At 42.8% G+C, this 14,521-nt stretch overlaps 1 protein-coding gene across 1 annotated transcript in view; it reads left to right on the top strand.

Moving 5' to 3' along the window:
• The first annotated feature begins 11,904 nt into the window (after positions 1-11,904).
• The window catches only part of SLC6A6 (solute carrier family 6 member 6), a 108,093-nt gene continuing 105,476 nt past the window's right edge, over positions 11,905-14,521 (top strand). Inside the window, exon 1 of the mRNA XM_052679185.1 lies at positions 11,905-12,014. The gene's annotated coding sequence lies outside the window, so the exon portion shown is untranslated. The remainder of the gene's footprint in view (positions 12,015-14,521) is intronic.

Genomic DNA, 14,521 nt, shown 5'->3' on the forward strand with positions numbered 1-14,521 from the left:
TTTATTATGAGTTTACATAACTTGAAATATTGAAGAAATAATAAAGGGGCCTAAAATCGGCAGTGGGGAAAACTTTGCAGTGTTACAAACCAGCCCTTCAGCAAACAATTCTCCCCATCTTATGACCTTACAGGGCCAGCAAGCAATGCACTGCTCTATCAGTTTTTGTGATCTTTTGGACAACATAATGAGTTTACCAAGAAATAAAATATCTTCATTCACATCTTCAACCAGGCGGAGGTATTTTAGACCATCTTTGACACAAACTTAAGATTCTCTGTAAACTCTGATTTTCAAGTGGAATTGTATGGTAGGAAAACAGATGCCACTGCTCTGTGAGGAAATGAAGTTTAACTGAAGTTTAACTGGCTTAAGGTATTCAAGCTGTCCTTTCAGACCTGGAAATCAAAATCCAGCCGTCGACCAGCAATTGAAGTACAAGCTTTCAAGGGCAAGGGGAATTTCTTTGTCTTCCTAAAGTAATTGTTGTGTGCACTGAAGCATGAGGTGGTCTTATTGAGCTATTCAGTTTTTATTAAAATCCAGTAATTATACCCAAATCCACTGTTTTCCTCTTAAGGAGTTGACTGAACAATTTTACCAAAGCTTGCTTCTACCTACCAAGCTCACAGGGTAATTTTAATCAAGTTCTCCATGCCAAATTATTTTGCAGATTGTTTCTGCATGAAAGGTGTCATCACGTCCATCTGTGCCATGCCACCTGGGAGTCACCCACAGCTTTAATTTGGGAAGAAAGTAGGGAGCATAGGATTTCTTGAGGAAGCAAGGATTGCGTTGTTCTGCATTCATGTGTTCTGGGACAAACAGAGCTGGGGCTGGAGTAGCCACACCTTAGGATGTGTTCTGGAAGCACCAGTGCTAGAGTAAATAAACACCATCTGGTAAGCCTTGGTGAGGGAGACGGAAGCAGAAGGCTTAAGAAAGGTACATTCTTCTCTTCGTAGTGCAGGGAAATTGCAAGGGGCACAGGGTTCCGAGATACCCTGCTGGGTCACCAGTTCAAATTCATCCTTTATCACTGTTTTCCCCCAAATAATTTCCCTCTTTACGCACGGTGCCACTGCACCATCCCATATCAGTGACTGGGGCCTGCGAGAGCCCACTCCCCAGCAGCCCACACCAACTGCTTCACAGCTGACAGAGGGCACCTTCTCCTCCTCAGAAATTCAAACTGGATGATCGTGCAGGGACACGAGGGTCCATCCACACGAGGACCAGGACCATGCCTCAAGCACTCGCTGTCCCTTGCTGTGCGTTAGCTCACAAATCCGAGACAACCCTCAAGGCAGTCCCCTCAGATCAGCTCGATGTGCGTGCGCTGGCAAAGCATCGTGGATGCTTAGGCAACTCTTATCAGATCTCTGTTTATAAATACAAGATTTTGAATTTGGCTTGAGCGCCTAAGCTCACTAGCAGGCAGGCTCTGCACCACCACCAAACAAAAGCACAATAACAACGACCACGAACAATCGCTGTTTCACCTCTCCCACATTAGCTATTAATAATGTTAATTTACTTCCTTTGAGAGATACCATATGTTCCCCTTCCTGATCCCTCTACAGGCATAAGAAAAAACTAAGGAAATTAGAGAGACTCCATAACACTGATGGCAACATCCAATGTCTTATCAGGCTTCCTGTTGTTGGGAGTATTGTTTTCCTTTAAAGATTAATATTTACAATGGTTACTTAGTTATCTTAGTTCATTCGGTGGCCATTAAAGATTCCAGCCCTGAATGCAATGAATGAACCTCCTTTTATTTGTCCTTGATGACTTATTTGTCTTGTGCCTCATCTGGCTGAAAATCAAGGAAAATAATAATTGGGTTGGGCTTTTACTGCCATTTCATATGAGGGCTCAAAGTGCATATCTCTGTTTGTTTTAAATTGGGAGCCCTTACCCAATGCTTCTGCTGATGTATGCATATTTAAGAGTATATCTTTTGCGATTAGAAGCAAAGTTAAAATAGGTATTTTCCACTATTTTTTTTTTAAGTTGTACGTCTGGTTTTTGTGCTCTTTGGGAAGAAAATGAAGGTGTTGTGCATGTCGCCCATGAGCGCAGCAGTAGCCTGGTGGGTTCACTGGAGAGTCTTGAGTGGAACAGAGGCAGCACCGTGTGCCTGGCTGCTGGGCATGGACTGAAGAATCATAGAATTATTGGAGGGCTTAGGTTGGCCGGGATGTTAAAGATCACGGAGCTCCAACCCCCTGCTGTGGGCTGGCTGCCCCCACCAGCTCAGACTGCCCAGAGCCCCATCTAACCTGGCCTTGGGCACCTCCGGGGATGGGGCTAAAGAAGTAACATTCCCATCCAGTCTGGCTGTAGTTTTCTCCTCTGCATCAGCATGAGAGGTCATTCTCTGCAAGAGGAAAAGGCACAAACATTTTTCTTTTTTCTTTTTTAATAAAAGCCCAAGCACAGATCATTGAGCGGTCCCTCAGTGTGATACAGATCATGGTCTCAATCTGGCCACCTGCTTCTGGAGCTGCAGAAGTATTTCTAGGCCTCTTCTGGGCATCAGGGATTTTGAGGTCACCTTGAGCTGTCCTGGTCCCCGTTAATGAGGAGCACAAAAATATCCTCGTATTCACAGGGGTCTTGGACCCAGCCCCGAAGAACAACAGCAGTGGCAACCATGGCCCACATTACAAATCATTGCATTGGAGATGTAAGCCACGTGCAGCACTGCAGCAGGGATGCACTTTGGGCACATGAACTGCTTTCAACCTACCCTGTCTTCCTCTTCAGCGTGGATGAAGGATGCACCTTGCCTCCTCTGAAAGCTGAAGCCCCCATCAGCTCATAATCACCTCCCCTTAGAATAACGTAATTTCCATCTGTGTGCCCAGCGTCTCCCACAAATGCACTGCTGCTGCTGACCCCCACACTGTCTCCCTCCCATGCAACCTTTCTCCCACAGCCTATCACTCTTTTCTCAGCTCAGATCCTCTGACCACAGAGCTCAGCACTGTGCCCAGCTCTGGCTGCAGCCCACAGGAGCACAGGGCTCTGCATGCAGTGACGTGATGCTCATTTTGCAGAACGTCTGCATGCTCTGCTCGTGAACCAGCAGTCCCTCACCAGCAAGCCCGTTCTCAGACACATTTGGCTCCCAGAGAAGGGATAATTTATAATTGTGACATTTCCAAGGTTTCTCTCTTTTTCTCTCCTCCTCCCAAATGGTTAAAAAAAAAGAAAAAAGAAAAAAAAAAAAAAGAAAATGGGCCAAACCATCTGAGCTTTAACAGGGGGAGTGTGTGCTTCTGCTTTCTTTGCAGTCTGCTGTCTCATTCTGAAACTGCACATTTGATGTGCTTTTATAATGAGTTCATTTGCGCCCTGACAGATGTTTCTGATATGATAAGAAATGTGGCCCAGGAGCCAGCGGCGCTGTGGAGCCACTCGTGTTCCTCACCTGCATTGCAAATGAGCTATCGCTTTCTTATCAGTTAAAAAACATGAGCAACTGCACATACAAATAATGTGCCACCGACTGCCAGCTGTTTGTGCCAATGACATTCTTCATAAAAGAATAGATCCCCCCCCCATCATCTGTTCTCTTCCCTCTTGCAGAAAATCAGGAGTTCTTTTGCAAGCGCAGCAGAAGAGAATTTTCTCTTTAAGCTTCAGACAGAGCAGCAAAAATGTCACTTTAAAGTAATTATATATTAGCAAAAAAATAACTTCCATATTTGGCACAGGTAACAGTTGATTGGGGGTGGGGGGGGAAAGTAATTCATTGTCCTATTTCTGCATATCTCTGTAGGCAAGCGTTGGTGCTGCTGTCTGTTTCTTAGGGATTCCTTTTTAAAGAGTTTGGTGTCTTTCAGTGTTTTCAGGGTTTCCATTCTGAATGCTGTGGAAGAATGTTACTCTGCTTAAAAAAAGCCCCTTCTTTCCCCCCTTTTTCCCTTCTTTTTCCCCCTTTTCCCCTTTTTCTTCCTTTTCTTCCCTTTTCCCCCCTCTTTCTCTTCTTTCCCCTTCTTTCCTCTTTTTCTTTTTTTTTTTCTTTTCCCTTTGTTTTAAATCAGAGGGACAGCCCTACATCACCTTTGTCGTAAGGTTTCTAAAAGATTGGGTTTTAGCTTTCTTCTATTCAAAGTGAAGTTAAGAACACTCTTAGAATCTCAGACACAGAACCTTCATCACCAAATACTGCAATCAACAGAGCTTAAAAACACTGCAAGGTAAAATTGTTCTGGTAATTGCTTTGCTCGTGTAAAATTGAAAAACACTTTTCAGCATTTTGCCAGCTACAGGCAGAGATGTATTTCTCTTGCAAATGACCTTCTGGGAGAGCCTGACTGCAGGGACATGATTCATTGGCAGCCTGCTGGTGACAGGCATGTTCCCATTGTTCTAAAAGTCTGGTTTCACATTTCTCCCGTTAGATAAGCTGCAACCATTAACTACACAGTGAGCTACAAACAAAGTGTGATGTAAGAATTCAGCTTATTATCTGATTGGCAGCGTGGGGCTGCTCTTCCAGGTTAAGGATTTGAGCAGATTTTTTGACAAAACTGCCTTTTCTTGCACTTCAGAAAGCATTGTCCTCCCAAAAGATGAAATATGCTTTTGGAAGCTGTGGTGTATATATAGTGAGTGAGCTATAAATAGTCTGGGGCTCGTTCTGCACAGCACCATGTGCACAAGTATTAAGGACTGATTCTGAACGTCGGTTACACTGAGATACGCCACTTAAATGCTGTGGCTTTTGGACTTGACTCAGGGAGTTGAGATTCACATCAAGATCAGAATCTGGTCAGGGGGTTTGAATGTGTTTTGAGGAACAAAGTAATTCAGTGGCCTTCGCTTAATCCTAGTTTTAGTTGGAGATTACATATCAATTTCAGGAGCTATTAATTGGGCCTAATACAAAGGCAAATGGATTCATTCCTAAATGAGGAACAGCTGACTATCATGCAAGCTGAATTCAATCTCCTCCCATAGTTCAGCTACTGTAAATGGATGTATGTAAGGATTTGGAAATGGTTGCCGTTAGGATCCTTCTGAAGCTAAAATGACTTTCAGCAATGGAATGATTTATGATGTTGATATTCACACAGGCTATTCATCTGACCACAGTGGCTGATGGGTCTCTGTTTCCTAGGCCGTAAGCTGGTTACAGGTGCTGGAAATAGGTCATCTAGCCTTATCTCCCCTGCTGCAAAGGCATGAAGGTGAAGGGGGGAGAATAAAAGTACCTGTTTATAATGGGTTATCGACTGTGTGTTATCTCTTCTACTGTAAAATCTTAGTGGGACAAAGCTTGGTAGTGCTACTAAGGGCATGTGAGGCAGGGTCAATGCCAGAGTATTAACCTTACTTAGCAAATTGGTGATAAACATAATAGGTCTCTTGTTTCTGCAAGGAATTTTACAGCTCCTGGTCATGCATTAGAACTGACTGCCCTCCCTTGCAGCCTCACATTTTAACAGTGAGGAGAAGGGCTGTTTGCACCTCCCATTTGTGCCCTTTACTTTCAGTGCAGTTTTGAGACCTAATTCTGGGTGCCTGTGTTGATTGCAAGAGTAATAGTCAAGACAAGGGGCTGCAGGATTTGACAGAGTAGCTCATTCACATCAGTGACTTCACTGTGGCTTTTGCAGTATTTGCTTGAGGTCTGTGATGGTCTTGGACGTACCTGAAATGAGGGCAATATTGGAGGTAGGTGAATGGTTGGTTGGACCAGATGACCTTAGAGATCTTTTCCAACCTTAATAATTCTATGCTTCATGATGATCTGTTCTGTAAGACTCACGCTCCTTTTAAAGAGAAGACATCAGCCCTCCCAGTCACCTTTACCAGCCTGAGAGGGTAGTTTATCTAACAAACCTCTTAGTCACTCTTGGGGCAGGACTTGATCCCTACTTGTGGTTAATCTGATGTCCTGACAGCTCCCTGAGTCTGTAGAAAGGGGGCAGGAGAGGCACAAACAACTCGTTCTGTAGGCTCCTTTGGGGAACACTGCCAATGGGTCAGGCTGAAACACTCATGGTTGGGCCCATCGTTGGCTGTGGGGATCAGAGCACATTTCTGAGCTGCTGCAAGATACTCTGTTTCATGCCAGACAGAACGAAGGGACCTGAAAGGGTCCAAAAGTTGCTTTGTGCTCTTTGTCTCTCTAAAACTGTCCTGTCCTCTTTCTTTCCCCCCCCTGTACTTCTCAAAGCAATAGTTCAATAGTAATCCCTTCCACTTCCACTTCTGCACCCTAACCTCGTGAATGTCTTTGCTTGTTTACTTGTTTTAATCCATGGACTCTTTACTCTGGCCATTCTGCTTGTTAGCAGTAGCCTTCAAGTTCAAGCTCACAGGTGAGCACCTTTCGTCCTTAGCAGCAGCTCTGGTGCTGGCTGTGGAAACATCTCCCCCTATCTTCAGTTTGTGCCGGGCAGAGAAGGGAGCCTCAGTGACAGGCACAGCTCTATTTATCTGGCCAAGTCCAAGCACATTCCCAGAGAATTTGTGAAATACGGAATGATCAGTGGCATGAGCATGTGACTACGAGTCACTGGATAGCAAGCTATGTGAAAAAGCATCCACACAAGAAGAAAGTCTGAAAGACTATCTGGTGATAACACTCAGTTTAGAGAAGTGCCTTCCTTGTGAGTGAGTACTGGGTCATACGGCAGTAACGCAGCTTTCCTCAAGGTTCCTCTTTTGCTTGCAACCAATATGGGTAATGCTTCACTGAAAGTAAACATGTTCAGATGCAGCTTCAAATACTCATGGCCTATGGTCTCTTTTTCCTGGCTGCTTGACCCCAGCATCCCTGGGATGCACTGCTGAATCATCCTCCTGTGCACTTCTAGTTTCAGGTTCCCTGGTTTGGCAATCATGCCTTTCGGCACGTTAAATGACAGTTTTTTCAGTTCAGCATGGGAGTTTGCAGGGTTGTCATTTGTTAGATATGGATAAAACATTTCAATCTTTGAAACTGAGGACATGGTGTCTTAGATTTGATCAGTTACCATTATAAAATACAGTTAAGCTTATTTTGATAATTGATGGAGTAAGACTTACTCTCATGTAGATGTCAGGTGGCACTTGTTTTCCATGTGCCTCTGTTTCCAGCTGGGCTGGCTTAGGCAGAAACGTGCCACTGAACATCAAGAAATAACAAACTGACGTGAATTATTCCTTTTCCATCCTTCTTATCATTTCAAGGAGTTCATCCCTGCCTTTCAGTGACTACAGGGATTTATCAGTTTTCACTGACAGGATCCTATTTTGTCTAGATCCTTCTTTATTTAGTGGTTACAAGATCATATAGAGGAGGCCCCTTGAACTTTGTTAGCCTTTTTTTTTTTTTTTGGAATTACAGCTTTTCAGTGAATTCCCTTTGATACTTTGCCAGATTCTCTCACCAGCTGTTTTTCCCCCAACCATTATATGGTTAATGGGCACAGATTCAGAACTGAAATGAGTAAAATGAGCACAGATGGTTATCTTTCTTATATTCAGCTGAACAGAATGTGTCCCTCAGTGACACTCCATGCACAGTGCTTGGCAGTGGGAACTTTACCAAGAAATGCCAGCTCAGCTCTCGTTCCTTTGGGAGGGCAAGCAGAGGAGCCTGTAGAGCTTGCTTTAAATTTTCTCCCTTGCTTTGCTGTTGCTATTATTGTGTGCAAGGTTTATTTGGCTTTTCAGTGAACAGAAAATCTTGAATGTATTTGAAGTGGAATCCACCACTTTCTAACAATTCCATGTGCTGTTTGGTTTCTTTGGATCCACAAGAAGAGCCCAAGTGTTAGCCAAATTGTCTTGACATCTTCAAGAGAAGAACCTCTGTTCTAAGCTAGGGGAGACGTATTAAAAGTACAGTTCTTCCTTTCCACAGAACAGTGTTCACAAAGGTAGATGTTTTCTGACTCTGAGGTAGGATTAATACCTGCAGATTCAGGATCTATCTGATGCTCCATCTTCTCTGGGAAAAAAAATATATATTGAACCAAATCTGAATTTATTTAATTAAAATAAAAGTTAAAAACACCCAGAAACTTGAAATCACCTGTTTTTCTGAAACTCTTGGATGAAACTGAATGAGTCTGGCAGAAAATTCCCAAGCTGTACAGCAGCTCTGTAGCAGAAACCACGCCAGCTTCTTGAACTTCACCCCTTTAACATTTCCACTGGCTTTCCATTTTTTAACAGCACAGAAGAAGGCAAACCTGACCTTGGTGAACTCTTGTAAGCAATGTGTCAACAGAACAGGAAAAATAGAAAACCAGCTCCAATTCAGCAGGAATCAGCAACCCCTCTGAAAGTGCTGCATGCTAGAAGAGGGGTGATCATCTTATGCAAACCACTGCAGGCTCCAACAGGAACTTCTCCGTGCTGCTGTTATGCCCTGGCTCTCACAAGTTTCATTCTAACAAAGAATGACTTGGTTTTCTTCATTTGCTGAGTTTCACTATTAGGCTATGGGGCTTTGCCCTCATATTTGAGGGAAAGAGAAGCACTGATGTTGGCTTCAGTGGTTGCCTTTCATGCTGAAACACTGTCAGCCTAATATATTTTATTGGCAGCAACTGAAGTCAGATGCTTAAACCTCATATGGAGAGTGAATATTTGCAGAGAGGGGTTGTACCAAACTGCCTCATGTCCTTGCACATGTCTGAATGGCAGTAAGCCACAGACCCCAAATGTTTTTCTCTCTCTGTCTTCTGGTCTTCAGTAATTTAATTCCTCTACTGCATGGATGGTGGCTGGTCCCTTCAGAAACTCATATTAACTGGTCCCCCTTGAGCATGAGATTTCTCCTCTGTGTCTTCCCAAGGCAGGTATGAAGGCTGGCTGCTTCCAGGTGCTGCCGGCACTGCTTAGCTTCCACTTCACATTCCCCAAATTCCATCCTGGTGTGTCTAGGCAGATATGTCTTGGCTGCTTAAATTGAAAAACAATAACATTCAAATGCACAGGGGTCAAACAGAAAGTCAGGTAACTGCTTTAGGCTTAGACTAAGATTACCAAGAGGGAGAGATTCTGTGAATAGTAAAGCTGAAAGGACTGGCTTTGAATGCAGCAGTGAGGAAGCAGAGGCAGCCCTACAGAGAGACAAACAGTCTGAGCATGGATATGATGTGAAGATGTGAGAAACAACTGGGTGAAGCAATTTCCAATAGTTTTAACTCCAAGGAATTGGGGAGCAGGACCAGCTGTAGCACAACCAAACTGCAAACATTCAGAAAGTTTTGTATTTGTGGTAGTGTTTTAAAGATCCTTGCCTACTTTGCTTTTGTTTTTTCTCACCCTTTTACCAGCGAGTGTAGATGACAAGCAGAGCTGGAAATCACAATATTAAATTCTTCACTTACCACAAATTCTCTATGACTATAAAGAGAAAGGCAAAGTGATGTGAAGAAAAGAGGCCACTAGAGTTCATCTAATGACACCATGTGTGAGGCAGTCAGGATGCTCGGTGTAGTAAATGAAACCACGTTACTGTATAAGGAAAGATTTGGGTATAGTGACTGTTATATCTGAATGCTCACAGCATGCAAGTACAGAAGACAATGATATTTGCAGAGTTTGTGGAGAAGCAAATCCTTGCTTTATCTAGGCACAGCTGAACTTTGCAGACCAGTGCGTTAATGCCACACCAGGTCAGCAGGGCTATAATCGTCTCTAACCAGAACAGTCAAAAGTTGCAGAGTTCACTCTCTGCTGGGTGAGTGACACCCAGAAATTCTTTCTAGACTTAAAAACAAGCAAAGAGACAAGTTTGAACCTGAACTTCAGTGTAATCATGCCACTCAGCAGCATAAACAAACATGGTACCAATTGGAAAATTATTCTTGAGGAGTCAGTTTTGACTGATCCAGATAAGAAGTTCCCAAAGTTAGGGTCGTGCCCCTGAGGAGTGCTCAAGGAAGAGAGGTCACAAGCCTGGAAAGGAGGTTTCAGGCTGAAAATCTTGGAAACTGCTGATCTAGACAAATAAATGGTCATGCCAAGGGGGTTCCCCTAGAATATCTCTTTTCCATTCTCCTGCCTTGCAAGCAATAACTGGAGGGAGTTTTAAAGCTGGCAAGGCTAGCCTGTTTGTAACATGCTGATGTATTTCTAAAAGCAGATCTCTGGAAAAGAGCCTGAGATCAGGGAGATGAGAGCAAGGCAGGCTCTTGAGGGAAGGATGTGGAACAAAGAGAAGGGGAGGAGAGGCAGGTCTGTGGGAAACAGGATCTGCAAAGGAAAAGTAAGATTGAGTGGAAGAGATGGAGGCTTGTTAAGGTTGTAAGAGCTTTGTAGTCTAACTTGGAAGGTTACATTAGTCTCACAACAGCTTTGAAAGACAAAGCCCTTGGTGCTGAGCTGCATACCATCATGTGGAAACTAGCATAATTTTTGGTGGAATTAATGTGTGGTCAGAGTAAGGTATGTATAACTGATGCATACACAGAAATAAGGCAAGATCTTTGAGTCTCCAAATAGCTGTCTTCACTCTCCTGGTGCTTTGAAAGCTACCAACGTCAGGTTCTGAATTTACTTACATTAAGAGAAAACCACTGTTACTGGGAAATTCTGCAGATTAGTTTATAATGAAAAAATTGGAAAATATAAGCAGACCAAAAAATTAACATGGCTTACACTCTTAATTTTGTCTCATCATTATTTAAAAAAAAAAAAAAAAAGTTTTATCAATATTTAGTAAAAGTCTCTAAATGTTGAATACTGGTGATTCTTTTTGCCAGCAAAGTGGTAAGTTGTTGTTTGTGGCAAAGGAGGGCTGTAAGAAAGGAGGAGACAGACTCTTCAAGAGGGCCTGTTGTAATAGGACAAAGGGAAATGGCTTCAAACTAAAAGAGGGGAGACTCAGATTGACTATAAGGAAAAAGCTTTTTACAGTAAGGGTGGTGAGGCACTCCATCAGGCTGGATGAGCTCTGAGCACCTGTTGGAGCTGTGGGTATCCTTGTTCATTGCGGTGGAGTTGGACCAGATGGCTTTAAAGGTCCCTTCCAACTCAAATGGTCACACCAGGCTGCTGGCACACGTCCTGTGCTGAGGTCTCAGCAGGCCGAGTCTCCTCGCTGCTAAGGTTTGTGGGAACCTGCTGAACTCTCCCCTGGGCTGCACAAAATAAACAGAGCACCTGCAAGTCATGTGGGCTTTTATAATACCAAATTAGTGTAAGGATAAGAGGGGTGTTGTCACCGTGAAATGGGTATTTTGAACAATTTTGTCTACAGCACCCTACTTGCTACCCAAGGGCACGGAGGATGAAAGCAATAGATTTGGGGCAATTAGGAGGGAGTATAGCAATCATGCAAGTTCAAGTCAGGGACGGGAACTAGGCCTGGAGGTTAGTAAGCCAGCACAGGTCATCATCATAAAACAAACATCGGGGCTGTGTGGTGCAATACCTGTCTGAGGCTATGTGCTAGAAACAATGCAGAGGTAAAGTCAATAACATTGTGTGGTATTTATTTAGTAGCGTTATGTTGAGAGGTATTAATGGACCAGGAGATCTCTGCAGGGGTTGCCTGGGTGCTGTATTTCGGGCTCTAAGATGGAGCTGGCCAGGCCTGTTGCAGCACAGAGGCAGGCAGTGCTGCAGGGACAAGGCCACAGGGCAAGGCGGGGACAAGTTGCCCTGCTGCTCCAGTTACTGCTGCAGGAACTGGTGCTGACCCACAGACACAGGTGCCAGAGGAAGCCCAGAGGAGGTGTTGTGCTGAAGACCCTGAGAGCAAGGGAAGGCAGGCAGACCTGAGCCTTAAGCACACTACTGGGGTGGATTCTTGAGCAAGGCAACTCTTTTCTGCTGCTTGTTTTTAGCGAGAAAAAAAACGTTGTGAGCCTCTTTGTGATTAAATGAACATATATCAAGACTGAACCTGTTTTGAATCCTGTACAGCTTTAAACAGCAACAAATTGGTCACACGAGCGATGCCAAAACTTCAGGCCTCCGTGTCAAGAGCCATGGACACTTTGCTCTTGAAAGAACCTGATTTTGCAGGATGCTCCAGTCTGAATTTGTCGGTAAGATTTGTTTAAGACTTTTGTGTGCTTATCTCTCAAGTGCGGGAATAGTTTTAGTGAAGCCATAGCAATCATTCACATATAAAGTTACAGGCATGCTTCAGACAAGACCAGATTGGTGCAGAACCAGTCCTTATCTCCTGTTCTGGTGATCCAGTCTGGACCAGTCCCTACAAGTTTCTCTTCAGAGTTTAAACTAAGCCTTTGGTTTGAGAATTGTGAGGTTTTATTTTCATAATTACCTTTAGTTTCAGAGCTGCCCTTGAGGCTATTTGGAATCCATTGAAATATGCTGAATTCTAAATCAGATGTTTCTGTATTTCGTGTCAAAGGCACAGATATGAGGTTTATGATACCTTCTGTTTGATGCTGTGCTCAGAATCTATCATTCCAGCTAGGGTGATTTTTTTCTTTACATCAAAGCATATGACTTTGGTTTCCCAACTACTTCCTCAAATACCTTTTCCAGTTTTCAGAATAACTTATGGGGAAAAAAAGTACAGATATCATCACAATGCTCAAAATTGTCATAGTTTTAACTATGTGACTAGTGACCATACAAATGTAAAGAAAGGGTCCAGGTTCATGTTACAGGACATTCATGTTCAGCTTTACACTGACTCCAGTGGTTGCTGGCTTTAGTACATTAGCAATCCAGTCCTATAGCTTGTCCAGTTCATCTCTGTATGTGCATTTAAGTTCCAATGTATTTCTGGTAGTCAGATTGTTTTCATGATGCTATCCATAACCATCTCAAGATACATGGCATCCTTTTTGCAAGGGAAGTTTTCTAGAGAGCAGACAGCAATTTTTGGTTTTTATATTCTTCTAAAGATTCTTCATTCTTCATATTACTGCTGATTATAGAGCTCATTTCTGTGATACCACCCTTAAATTGTTTGCAGGTTAACATGCCAGCTGTTGAAACATAACATAAGGGCTAATTTATACCCCAATGGAACTCCTGTGTACTGAAAAGAACTTTTCCTGGACAAAATATGTTTTCAGCCTATCCAAAATCTTTAAGTCTTCAGAAAAAGTCCTTTATGTGAAATGTAATGCTCCCACTTGAAAGCTAGGCATGATAAAAAATACCAGAATACAAGATGGGAGGGAGGAGGAGAAAAAAAAAAAAAAGGATTTTCTTGCTACAGGCTATTGGAGAATGTAGCTGTAGAAACAGATGAATTCACTTAATGAAGCAACTTTGGAGTATAAGTTTTCTATCTGTAGACAAAAGACAGTTTTTATATTTCAGTAGTAGCAGTGTTTTCTAAGAAGCTGTGACCTTTAATATCATTATATATGAATTTGTGTATGTGAATGTGATATACAAATATGTTAATGAATCAAACAACTTGGGACCTTCCAAGTTAATGAGCTGATGCATATTTCTGAGTCATCGCAGCCCAAAACCATGTTCTGAATTTTTACAGTATTCTGGGATGCAGAGGGAACATCAGGTATTTGATCTGACTGATACCATCAAGTGCCTTCCTTTAAGTTTCCTAATGTATTTCTTAGAGACAGCCAGATGCACACATACACCTGGAAACGAATGGCACTGACATAACGTGGGACATATTCAAATTTATCAGAGAAGTGAAGCAAGTCAGCTAACTACAGCAATTAATCTGTAGCAGAATAGGGCTTCAACACGTATTCAAGCTTCGGTTAGTTTGCATCATCTTAACATCTCTCTTCTTCCTTGCTCTTCCCTTATGCTGTGTTTCCTAGTTCATACATACACTGCCACATGCAGATTCCTGTATGGAACTGGGCAGATTCCTGGCAGATCCAACCAAGGACAGTAATGTCAGCACAGAGACCAATTTGTGGAATGGTCTAGGTGGTATCTAATGCGTTGTAGTTTCTGCTGAATTCTTATTCCCTTGTTTCTAATCCTATATAATGGTGACAACTAAGTCCTGCTAGCTGTTTCTGAGAGGTATTCTGGAACGTGGCCTTTAATAACAGGGAATTGAAAAATGGCAGGAGAGTGCCTTCCGGTCCTGCATTCCTTCAAAGAGTTCCTTAACAATGCACAGTATTTCTTGATGCTGCATAATACCTATTTCTGAATTCCAGCTGCAGCTCAGGCTTTCTTCTTGGTCCTGCTGGAGTAGCTGGTATTGTTTCATCTGATATGAGGGGGAGTCTGTTCAAAGAAGAAAAAACACACAAAAATGTGTTTAAAGCATTTCCATCCAATCTGAACATGATTTTTCGAAATCTTGCAGAGTGTCTGTAGCATAGGCAGCTACAGTATTAATAGCACTTTACTAACAATGTACCAGAGCCCTGTAACTCATATAATAAATGAATTGTAAATACCACTCTCAGCACAAACAATTAACAGGATCTATATTGCATTCTCTCCATAAAGACTGTCAGTTCCCCCATGCTCTGAGCGTGCTGAAATTCTCAGAGAAACTGTAACTGAGTGCAATTACTATTGGATCTAAATATTTTTTGTTGTTGCTGATGTCATCAAAAATGATAAAATG

This window comes from Tympanuchus pallidicinctus, unplaced genomic scaffold (assembly GCF_026119805.1).
Source record: "Tympanuchus pallidicinctus isolate F22 unplaced genomic scaffold, pur_lepc_1.0 scaffold17, whole genome shotgun sequence".
Lineage (NCBI taxonomy): Eukaryota > Metazoa > Chordata > Aves > Galliformes > Phasianidae > Tympanuchus > Tympanuchus pallidicinctus.